Raw genomic sequence first — 11,950 nt, 5'->3', positions numbered from 1 at the left:
AAGGTTCCATTCTCTTCCTGCTTTAACTAACTAACTATCTAGTTTGTCTTATCCTCTCTTCCCTATACTTTTGACAGTCCATCAGTATATGCTTTTACATTCTAAGTATTCATCTGATGTACTTTTCCTTAGCAAAAATAATGTTTTATTTAGACCTGTATGGTTGGATGTTAGTCTTGTTCAAGCAGTCTCAATTCCCTTCTGTTTCCTCTAAACACACCCTGCGCATTAATGGTTTTCTGCACATTGTAATATTTTCTTCTGTTATCCCTGTCCCATCTGTCCTGCCACTTCTTCATTATTTTTTTCGAGTATCCCTTTAGCTTCCCCTTTACCTAAAGGTATGTCTATGACATCTCTCATCCTGGTTGCTGTGGCTATTTTGTCTGCTCCCTCATTCCCTTTTATTCCTGCATGAGCAAGTACCCAACAAGGATGCACTTCCATCCCAAGCCTATGTAATCTGAATAGATTTTTTTACTAATAGGGGTAGGGGAGTTAAAACAAATATTTTCCAGCCTATATTCCTCTGATTTAGCCTTCTTTATCCAGCCAAAACCATTACCTTGAAATCTGTTGTATTCCCAGCATTCCTGAATCACACTACTGGTTTTTGCTTAGGAAGGTTCCTCACTGAGTGAAGTGACCCGGAGGTATCTAAGTGGCAGCCATGATAAGAGCTGGTCAAATTCTCTAACTGCTATGAAAAGGTGCTTCAATGCTTCCTTTATATTCTCCTTTAGCATAGGGTACACTTGACCATCCTTTACGAAAGGAAAGGAGATAATTCAGCAGCAATATTTAAAGCTACCAAGCAACGCACCATTCAAAAACTCAAACAATTAAACCCGCATTACACATCCACAGCAGTCCGTGTACCTTCCGTCCAAAGCTGTGTTCAACTTGTTTATAAACAAATATAAAATGTATCATTTTGTTTCTCCGTTTTTCCTGTAAATTAAATATAATAATAATAAAACCGGAAATTCACATGCTTTTCCCATTTTTGTTCTCAAATCGGAAGAGAAATGATAACAAAACCAGAAAACATTTTCACTTTTATCATTATATCTATATTATCTGCCCCTACTGCATCTCAAAACATTGTCATTGGCTATGGATAGATAGATATATAGATAGATAGATAGATAGATAGATAGATAGATAGATAGATAGATAGTCAATGAAGTTATGCTGCAGTGCCTCGTGCGTAAATACTCACAGCGTCTCTGTTAATGGGGAAACGCACTTATCATTTCTGCTGTGGAATGGGGTTTGATGCTGCAGGTATTTAATAACCTCAAGCAGATATCTTTCAATGTTAAAGTCTTTTTTATGGTGCCAGATTCTCGCTTTTTGTTATGATCCTTCCATTGTAGCTCAACTGGGAAACACTCAGTCAACATTAATTAACATTAGTTCCTGACCGGTCCTGTTGGCGTGTCTGGAGATTTAAATGGTCAAGTTACGCTGCTTCCCACTTTTTGTTTCCCTGTACACTGTTTCCCTATTGAGCTGCAGTGGAAGGATATATATATATATATATATATATATATATATATATATATATATATATATATATGTATATGTATATGTATATATATATGTATATATATATATATATATATATATATATATATATATATATATATATATATATATATATATATGATATGATATATATAATGCATTGTATATTTGTTTATCTTGTTATCAAACAAGTTGAACAGAGCTTTGGATGGAGGGTACACAGACCCACAGCCTGTATCAACCATCACAACTTCAAAGCAAAATCAAGTTAACATTTCAAGGTGTGTATTGAGTTGTGTGGTGGTTCTTAAACTATTCTATGCACAGGCTAATAACAGATTATCATCAGCATATTAAACATAACACAGAAAAGGGGATATGAGACGTTTTTTGTCAGATTATGTTTTTAATTCAACATGTTTGAAACTTAAGTGATGATATGTACAGTAGTGGATTTGTAGGTCTAACATGCCTATCTTGCACACATTTACATTTATTTTCAATATTTTTACAATAATTGTGATTCAGGAGGGTGAGTGTGAGCAAGCATTCTCAATGTGACAATTTTATTTCAGTTTTGTGACTGGTAGCCTATATTCCTTTTTAAAATTCAATTCCAACCTCAGTAATGAGGTAATGTTTTTCACTGTGGTATCCACATTTATATAGCCTGCATGAAAGATGCACTTTTTGTAGTCCATCTTCAGAACATTGTAGTTTTCACCACAGCAGACTTGTGTCAATAAAACTTCATAACATCTGCCATCGCATAATTAGGTAGCCCAGTGTAAGTGCAATCGGATTCTCTTATCTAATCTCTTAGCACCGCGGTTCTCTTTTCCTAAGTCCTTATGAATTCTCCTTCACATCTTTCCTTGACCTCATGATGTTTTCCATCGAGATCAACTAAAAGTGGGTAGGAAAAGACGATAGTAGGGACTTTTTGACCACAGCCGTAGGGTGCTTTTTATTATGGTAATTCTATGCTTCCTTGCAAGTCTCTTCTGTGTGATCCGGAAACTGATTTCCCTCCATCATCATGGAGGATCTTCCAATCCCTTAAATGCACCCTTAAATGCATCTGTTTGTACATCCTCAGTTCCTTTCCTCACCTCCTCTCCTCGCGTCTTAGTCCCTCCCACCCGAGATGCAAGTGGAGGAGACAAGGAAGAGACACGAGGAGAGAAGAGTCGAGACAACAGGCATTTAACAAAATGAGACATCCTTGCTTTGGAGCCGTCATGTCAATTAAATATGTCTACTGCTGTATTTTATGATTTTTGACAGATGAGCATAACAGTGTTCATGACAACTTATATATTTACTTTTAATTCAAATCACAACGTGGCATAATGTGACAAGAATGTATAGATGTCATACATTGTTATATTTTATTTAACATGTGCATCCACCCAGCTGTATGTTACGCCTCTTTTATATGTCACGGGTGCCGAAAAGACTTCGGTAAATGACACACCTGTGCATCCTCGCTCATAGCTCCTATGGCAAGTCTCTCTCCTCGAGTTGCATTTTAGGAACTGAGACATCCTTAAACATGAGGCGCAGAGATTGATTTACGGGTCATGGGCAGGAGGAGAGAAGGGACCAGGAGGCACAAAATAGAGAAATGAAAAGAGCCCTACCTGCAGAGAAGGAATGAAAGCACCAACAGCAGCTTCTCATAGAGTATTTATTTATAAATTAAAGACTCAATGACTCAATCATAAAAAACTCTACTATTTATCTTCATGAGCCAAAAGACTTCTCCTTTCTTCTTCTTCCTTTCAGTATGTCTCAGCTCCTTCAGGAAAATATGACACTGCACAGCTGCGTCTCTTATAAAATCATCCTGAGCCTGAAAAGCATGTCAGACTTTCACAAACTAAACATGCAACATTTTATTTAGACCTATTCTGCAGGCTACAGCTATTTCTATTGTTCCTTTATGTTGGTTCTGTTCTTTCAGTAATTAACAGATTTAAATTGTCTATTTGTGTCTTATTCTGTGACAGCCAGATGCTGCAATAGATCTATAATCAAATGATAAAAATTAGAGCAGTTAACAGGTGTTTTCCTTCCAGCTATCAATATGTAGAAATTATTAAGTAACAGTGTAAAGTGTTCATGAATTGTACATGAATTTTAAATGCAAACTTTAGAGTTTAAACTGTTACTTAGTCATTTCTATTGCTGACTTATTCATATTTGACATTTAGGGTGAAGTGCGTCATGACAACTTGTTGTCTCCTCAAAATGACACTGGAGTGAGTGAGGATGTCCCGTCTGATAAATTAAATTCCCCTGTCCTCGCCTCTCCTCCTTGCATCTTCTCTCTCTCATCCTCACTGGGAGGAGCTAAGACACGAGGAGGGAAGTGAGGAGACACGTTAGCATAATGGCAAGCACCCATAGAGTTTTCATTACAGGGAGTTCTTCTTCTTTTGGGTTAATTGGCGGTTGGCAAATTAGTTTAAAGCTGCATTACTGTAACCTACTGGAATGACGTGTAGAATATTATATTGGCAGACAACACAAACCAAAAATAAATACTTCTTTAATAATAATAATAATTCTCTCTACTAAACCCTTTTCCTTTAGATATTTAATTATGTGACTATTTATATATATATATATATATATATATATATATATATATATATATATATATGTATGTATACTGGGGAACCAGGACACCCTAATGAGAAATGGGCTACTGGAACACGACATAGATGGAGTAGAGCAGAGAATACGAATCTATTGGAATGCTACTATACAAGTAACCCCAATGACAGGGGCTACATGCAGGGGTTGTGGGATACATGGATGCTTCGAAACCAACATCTAAGATGACAAAGAAACAACTACTGGCTCAGTGTTCCAACATCCGCAAATGGCAACTGCTATCACAACTAGAGATTGATGAGGTACAATGAACATGCGACGGCAAGGGGGAGCCAGGACGAGAGGTCAGAGGGGAGATATCATCATTATCCCCACACTCTGAGATTGGGTACCAAGCCCCAACAAGCCCTCACGACCTTAACACAAGGGCGACTGACCTGAGATTGAAAATCATGACTAAGCTGGACAACCGGCACTCCCGTAGCCAATTGCCAAGGCTAAGTGACAAAGTACCCTCTGAAAGTCTGCTGGAGGACGTGAATGCAGCACTTCTTACTATCCCTACTAGGACCATAACTAAGACCAATCAGCTGATATACGCCACAGCAACAGTGATCCTAGAGATGCTTAGCTACAAGATGAACACCATAAGCCACAAAGAGCATTATCCTCCATGGAGAAGGAGGCTGGAGGCCAAGATCAAAGCGACACGGAGAGAAGTTAGTCAACTCACAGAGCTACAGAAAGGTGTGCGGACAAAAGGGATACCCAGGAAGTACAACAAACTGTCTATACCTGAGACACTGGAGATTGCCAAGCAAAGACTCACATCTCTGACTACCCGCCTGAAGAGATACATAGGAGAAGCAGAAGCCAGGAGAATGAAGATGTTCTCCACTGAACCATCCAATGTGTACTCTCAGTGGCAAGGTAATAACACGAGAACAGATCCACCCAGGGCTGAGACTGAACAATACTGGAAGAGCATATGGGAGACACCAATGCTCAGTGGCTAAGCTATTGGATTTAAGAGCAAACCACAGCAGTTTCCCAGAACAAGATCCAGTAGCCATTACAATGGCAGACACCCAAGAAAGAGTGTCAGATATGAAGAGCTGGACAGCACCAGGCCCGGACATGATCCTCACCTACTGGCTAAAGAAACTAACTGCACTCCATGAACAGCACAAAGGAACCGACTGCTGCTGGATGGGACTCACCCAGAGTGGTTAACCCAAGGATGGACAGTCCTGATCATGAAGGACCCCCAGAAGGGTGCAATTCCATCAAACTACCGGCCAATAACCTGCTTCTGTACAACATGGAAGCTCCTGTCAGGCATCATAGCGGCTAAGATGAATAGGCACATGGCCCAATACATGAGCAGGGCCCAGAAAGGAATTGGTAGTAATACCAGGGGAGCCAAGCACCAGCTACTGGTCGATAGAGCAGTCACACAAGACTGCAATACCATGCAATACCAGGCAGACCAACCTGTGCATCACCTGGATTGATTACAAGAAAGCCTACGACTCAAGCCTTCATCAAGAACTCAATGGGCCTGCGGAAAATGACTGTTGTGATGGGCTATCCCCGCTGCTGTTCTGCATAGGCCTGAACCCTCTCAGCCAGATCATCTCAAAGAATGGCTATGGATACCGGTTCCGAAGTGGAACAACCATCAGTTACCTCTGAACTAAAAAGACTGTAAAGTCCTCTCTACATGGATGACATCAAGCTGTATGCTGGGAATGAGCAAGACATCGACTCACTGATCCACATCGCCAGGATCCACAGCAATGACATCGGAATGTCATTCGGACTAGATAAGTGTGGTCGGATGGTATCGGAGAGAGGGAAGATGATCAGAACCGAGGAGGTTGAACTACCAGAAGGCAGCATTGCAGGTGTTCAGGGCAGCTACAAATACCTTGGGATCCCACAGGCAAATGGGAACCATGAGGAGGCTGCAAGGAAGTCAGCCGCAGCCAAATACCTACACAGAGTAAGGCAGGTCCGGGAAAGTCGGCTGAATGGGAAGAACAAGATACGAGCCATCAACACGTATGCCCTGCAAGTCATCAGATACCCCACTGTTTTAATAAGCTGGCCAAAGGAGGGGACAGAGGCCACTGATATCAAGACAAGGAAGCTCCTCACAATGCATGGAGGGTTTCATCCCAAGTCCAGCACCCTGAGACTGTACACTAACCAGAATGAGGGAGGCCGAGGACTGGTGAGCGTCAGAGCCACTGTCCAGGATGAAACAACTAAGATCCAGGAATACATCAGGAAGATGGCCCCCAAAGATGAACTGCTAAGTGAATACCTCAGGCAGCAAAAACATGCAGAGGAGGAGGAACCATCATGGAGAGACAAGCCCCTACACAGCATGTACCAACGACAGATAGGAGAAGTGGCTGATATCAAGAAATCCTACCAGTGGCTGGAAAAGGCTGAACTGAAGGACAGCACAGAAGCACTAATCATGGCAGCACAAGAACAGGCACTTAGTACAAGATCAATAGAGGCAGGGATCTACCACACCAGACAGGACCCCAGGTGCAGGCTCCTGAGACAGTTCAGCACATAACAGCAGGGTGTAAGATGCAGGCAGGAACAGCGTACATGGAATGCCATAACCAAGTGGCTGGCATAGTGTACAGGAACATCTGCACTGAGTATCAATCAATCAATCAATTTTTATTTATATAGCGCCAAATCACAACAAAAGTCATCTCAGGGCACTTTTCACATAGAGCAGGTCAAGATCATACTCCTTAATTTACAGAGACCCAACAATTGCCCCATGAGCAAGCACTTGGCGACAGTGGTAAGAAAAAACTCCCCTTTAATGGGTAGAAACCTCAAGCAGAACCCAGCTCTTGGTGGGCGGCCATCTGCTTTGACCGGTTGAGTTGAGAGAGAGAAAGAAAGAGGGAAAGGGAGAGGAGGGGGGGAGGGACAGAATAACAACAATCATAACAATAACAATAGCAGTAGCAACAGCCAGGGAAAGCTGCCAACAGGACTGCAAAGGACCACGAAGGCTCGGTCTGCAACCCAGGGTTGGGCTGGAAGTCCCAAGGTCAAAAAGGAAGACACCTCCTAAGGTGGTTGAGAACGACCAAGCCAAGATCCTGTGGGACTTCCAGATCCAGACTGACGAGCTCGTGATGGCTAACCAACCGGACATCATGTTGATTGACAAACAACAGAAAAAGGCAGTGGTGATAGATATAGCAATCCCAAGCGACAGCAACATCAGGAAGATGGAACACGAGAAGCTTGAAAAATACCAAGAGGAAAGAGGAGCTACTAAAGATGTGGGGAGTAAACAACAGTGGGGCTAGTGGTAATCGGAGCACTGGGGGCTGTAACCCACAAACTGGGAGAGTGGCTCCAGCAGATTCCAGGTACAACATCTGAGGTCTCTGTCCAGAAGAACGCAGTCCTAGGAACAGCTAAGATACTGTGCAGAACCCCTAAACTTCCAGGCCTCTTGTAGACTACCTGAGCTTGAGGAAGACACACCACCCCCTATTTTTTTTAAATATATATATGTCATGATGCCTCTCCAAGGAGTATCTCTAATGTGAGATTGTGTGATGTGTGATTCTCTAATGTTTAATGCTGATATAATTTTCCTTCTTCCCTCCTCATAGACACTCTGGGTGCTTTTCATTATGCTAACTTGTCTCCTCACTTCCCTCACTCACGTCTCAGCTCCTCCCAGTAAGGATGCAGGAGATGCATGCATGGAAATGTGAGGAAGAGATGCGAGTACGGAGGAATGTAATTCATCAAACGGGACATCCCCGCTCACTCCTTTTAAGGAGACGACCTCATGACACACAGCACCTCAACTGTCAAATATGTAGAAGTCAGCTATTAATATGTAGAAATTATTAAGTAACAGCTAAAACTCTAAAGTTTACACATAAAATTCATGTACCATTAATTAGCACTTTACACTGTGTCTTAATCATTTCTTCATCATGATAGCTGGAAAGAAAACACCCGATAACCACCAATTTTTATCATTTGATTATGGATCTATAGCAGCACCCGTCTGTCACAGAATAAGACACAAATATAAAATTTACATCTGTTGATTACTGAAAGATTAGAACTGACGAAAAGGAACGATTAAAACAGCATAATATGTTTAAATAAATTATGGCTTATTCAGTTTGTGAAAGTCTGAGGTCCTTTTCAGACTCAGGAGGAGACACGCAGCCATGCAGCGTCATATTGTCCTAAAGGAGCTGAGACATAGCCTAAATGGAAAAGAAAGCCAGGGGCCCAACGGTCCCTGGTACTGAAAGTGCGGGAAACCTATTGTTTTTTGTAGAGATTATTATTTTTATTATTAGGGCTTGAGCACGAAAGTGCCAGGGTCCCTGGCACTGAAAGTGCATGTGCACGCTTATTTGAATTAGTGAGGATTTTCATTTGTTAACGAAAATTGGCTTGGTTGCGACACGGCAGCTCCATAGCATCCCCTAATTACATTAGGCATTTTTGAGGTGCTAGGAATGCTCAAAAAATCACAAAACTTTGCACATTCATTAGAAGTGGGGAAACTTGATATCTGATATAGGTCTTTCTTCCAAAATGGCCCAAGGGCGCCCCCTAGAAAAATTCTAATTAAAAGCCCCCACCTTTAAATTTGAAAGGACTCTTGGAGCCATATCCTAAGTACAACAGGCAGTCGCACATTTTGAATATAATGTGCAATTTTGGTGCAGTTTTTGCCATTTCCAGAGGTTGTATTTTAACGAATTCCTCCTAGAGCTTTAACCCAACCAACTTCAAATTGGGTCAGTGGTATCCAAACACGTGTGTGATGAAAAGTTATCAAAATCTTGAGTTTTCGCTGAACACCCTTGCCGTGGCGACAAGGCAAACTTTGATGTTTTGCCATGAAACAGGAAGTTGTTATAACTTTAAAGTACACCACCTAATCTGCCCCAAATTTCTCATGTTTGATAAAGGTCCAGACCTGAATGCATCCTTGTGTCAATACTGACTCATTGTAATAGCGCCACCTACTGGCAACAGGAAGTTACAGGTACTATACTTTTATGACCTGTGCCTAGCAAGTTGAACAGATCCACTTCAAATTTGGTCAGAAAAGCCTCAAGACCTTGATGATTCTATATATTGTGAACATTGTGAGTTTTCATTGAACGCCATTACCGTGGCAACGTGACAAATTTCAATGTTTCGCCATTGCAAAAAAAACTGTTGTAACTCAACTCAACATGATCAGATCTTATCCAAATTTCATGTTTGATAAGAGTCTTGGTCTAAAGACATGTACAGGACAATATTGAATCATAGTAATAGCGCCACCTACTGGCAAAAGGAAGTAATAGGCTCTATACTTTTACTAACTACTCCTAGCAGGTTGACCAGAATACATCTAAGTGCCAATATTGAGACATACTCATAGCGCCACCTACTGGCGACAGGAAGTTACATGTTCAGTACTTTTATGAGCTGTACCAAGCATGATGAACAGATCCATCTGAAATTTGGTCAGAAAAGCCTTAAGTGTTTGATGATTCCATGTTGTGAAAAGCTTTCACTGGACGCCTTTGCTGTGGTGGCGTGGCGAATTTCAATGTTTCGTCATGAACAGAGTATTATAACTTGACTCTGCATGATCAGATCTTTTCCAAATTTCCCATGCTTGATAAAGGTCCTGGTCTGAAGGCAAGTACAGGCTCATATTGAGTCATAGTCGTAGCGCAACCTACTGGCAACACTTTTGCAGCAATAGCTTCAAACAAACGTTTCTGGTACCTGCTTATAAACCCTTATAAACCCTAAACTTTAGCCCATCCTTCCTTACAGAACAGTCTCAACTCAGGGACATTGGTGGGCCTCTTTGCATGAGCTGCCTGCTTCAGGTCCTTCCACCGCATTTCTATAGGATTAAGGTCAGGACTAATACCATTCCAAAACATTATCTTGTTGAGCTCTTTAAAGTGTGTGTAATCTAGACTAGTTTGTGATCAAAAGTTATTAAAAGATTTAGCTATCTTTGAAGCGCGTGGCCGTGGCATGGTGTTGAGTTTTGATGTTTCGCCATGTTTCACATGTTTAATAAGAGTCCCGGCCTGAACATATCTATATGACAATATTCCGTCAGTGATGCAAACTGGCTCAATAGTCCCCCTACAAAATTTCAACGAAGCAGCCCCAGCAGTAGGCATAGTGGACAAAGGAAGTGATGTTTATCTCCTTCTTGCAAAGTCTGAAAACAGACCGGGTCAACCCATGACAGAAGTCCTTCTATTGTGCTGCAGCCCGACGTGCACGAAGGTGCGAGGACCCGTTCATCGCTACTTGCAGCTTTAATTCGATTTGATATTACAAATGGGCTTGGGCATGGCACAGCAGCTCTATAACGCCCCTTAACTACCTTTGAAAGTAAAACTTTGCACATTCATCAGAAGTGGCAAAACTTGATATCAGATATGGCCTTTTGACTTGGGTGTTCCAAAATGGCTCTAGAGCGCCCCCCAGAAAATTTCAAATTAAAAGCCCCCACCTTTAAATTTGATGTAGATTAACTAAATTTGGTGTCCAAATGCACAAAAAAAGCCTCTTGGAGTCATACCCTAAATCCAACAGGAAGTCGGCCATTTTGGAAAAACTGCAATTTTTGCGCAGTTTTGGCCCTTTGCAGGCATTGTATTTTAACAAACGAGATTTCACCCGAGCAATTTCAAATTTTGTCAGTGGCATCTAAACACGTTTTTGATTAAACGTTATCAAAATCCTGAGTTTTCACTGAACGCCCTTGACATGGTGATGTGCTGAACTTCGATGTTTAGCCATGAAACAATAAGTTGTTGTAACTCAACTAGACTTTGTCCAACATTATGTGTAATTGTGGGTGTTCTCTAGTGCCACATAGTGCACACAGGAAGTGATAGTTACCTCCCACATGAAATGTCCATGAAAATATACAGTGTTGCTTGAAAATATGTGAACCCTTTAGAATTTTCTGTATTTCTGCATAAATATGACATAAAACATGATCAGATAATTACACAAGTCCTAAAACTAGATAAAGTGAACCCAATTTAAAAAATGAGACAAAAAAATGTCATTTTTTTCATTTATTTATTGGGGAAAATTATCCAATCTTGCATATTTGTGGGAGAAAAAAGTATGTGAACCCTTGCTTTCAGTAACTGGTGTGACTCCCTTTTGCAGCAATAGCTTCAAACAAACGTTTCTGGTACCTGCTTATAAACCCTGCTCATCAGCTTGGAGGAACTTTAGCCCATCCTTCCTTACAGAACAGTCTCAACTCAGGGACATTGGTGGGCCTCTTTGCATGAGCTGCCTGCTTCAGGTCCTTCCACCGCATTTCTATAGGATTAAGGTCAGGACTAAGACCATTCCAAAACATTATCTTGTTGAGCTCTTTAAAGGGTAAGGGGACGTTATTTGGCAGACTTTCAGGGAACATTCAGGGTATTCTGGGAATGTTTAGGGGACCATTACGATAGGACCTTCCCACTAGGTCTCTACACTACGTTCCCATAACATTTGCAAATCTTTAGTGTCATTACAGGAACCTTTAAGGAACCAACCTATAATGTTCTTTTTGGACCTATTTGGTCCTTCCATCACATTCCCAGAACCTTTAACATCACAGGAACCTTTAGGGCCCAAACCTAGAATGTTATTTTTGGTCCTTGCATCACCTTTCTAGAACATTTGCAGAACTTAAATAACATTACAGGAGCTTTTGCAGAGCCTTTAGGGGACCTAA

The sequence above is a fragment of the Thunnus albacares genome, chromosome 2 (genome assembly GCF_914725855.1).
Source record: "Thunnus albacares chromosome 2, fThuAlb1.1, whole genome shotgun sequence".
Taxonomy (NCBI): domain Eukaryota; kingdom Metazoa; phylum Chordata; class Actinopteri; order Scombriformes; family Scombridae; genus Thunnus; species Thunnus albacares.
This window is presented reverse-complemented; position numbering follows the sequence as displayed.